Raw genomic sequence first — 779 nt, 5'->3', positions numbered from 1 at the left:
TCGGGGCGGGGCGTGGCGGGGCGGCGGGCCCATCGCACCTTTGCACCGCTAGCTGCAGGCCTCGGGTCGGCAGTGGGGGGCCCCCCCTACCCGTGCCCTTCCAGGGGTGTGGCCCTTGTCCAGCTTTACAGGAAGCCTATCTTATTTGCTGTCATGACGGCGACCTGGGCCGCCAGATGCCATAGATCATCCCTGCTCAAGGGCGTCCTTACCACCGTACCCGCGGCCAACACACCGCGGCCGCGCGCGCCCGGGTCCAGGTCCAGGTCCTTGTTCGCATCTGCGCGAGTCGTGCCCGCCTCTCGGTGCCGCCTATCAACCAGCGGCGCCCTGTACTTTTCCACGGAGTGACGTGTCGGCCTGGCTGCTGCTGCTGGTATGTGCCCGTCGCCGCCGCTGCGCCGCCGCCCGCCTCACCACGTCACGTGCCTCGCGTCAAAAAGTACTAGTTTGCCTGGTTTCGAGCTAGGTCTGCCACGGCCTTTATTTTAACGTGCCCCCACCCCTCTAGTCGTCCTGGACAGGGGCTGAGTGGCTGAAAGCGCGTCCAGCTCATAGCTCCAGCCCCTTGCCCCAGCCCCAAGTTAGGCCCCCAAGCTGCTGTCAGCGTTCAGAGGTCCGGTGGCATTTCCTTTCTCTTTATTTGCCGCTCTTGCCGGTCCTGATCCTGATGCAGGACGGCTCCCATTGTTCCGGAGTACACGCTTTGTTGGGACTGTGCGCCTCCCGTCCCACCTCAGCCGGCCGGGCTTTCTTGGCTGACGAGTCACGGGGGCGGG

This window comes from Frankliniella occidentalis, unplaced genomic scaffold, assembly GCF_000697945.3.
Source record: "Frankliniella occidentalis isolate FOCC.00 unplaced genomic scaffold, Focc_3.1 Scaffold661, whole genome shotgun sequence".
NCBI classification, from domain to species: Eukaryota; Metazoa; Arthropoda; class Insecta; order Thysanoptera; family Thripidae; genus Frankliniella; species Frankliniella occidentalis.
This window is presented reverse-complemented; position numbering follows the sequence as displayed.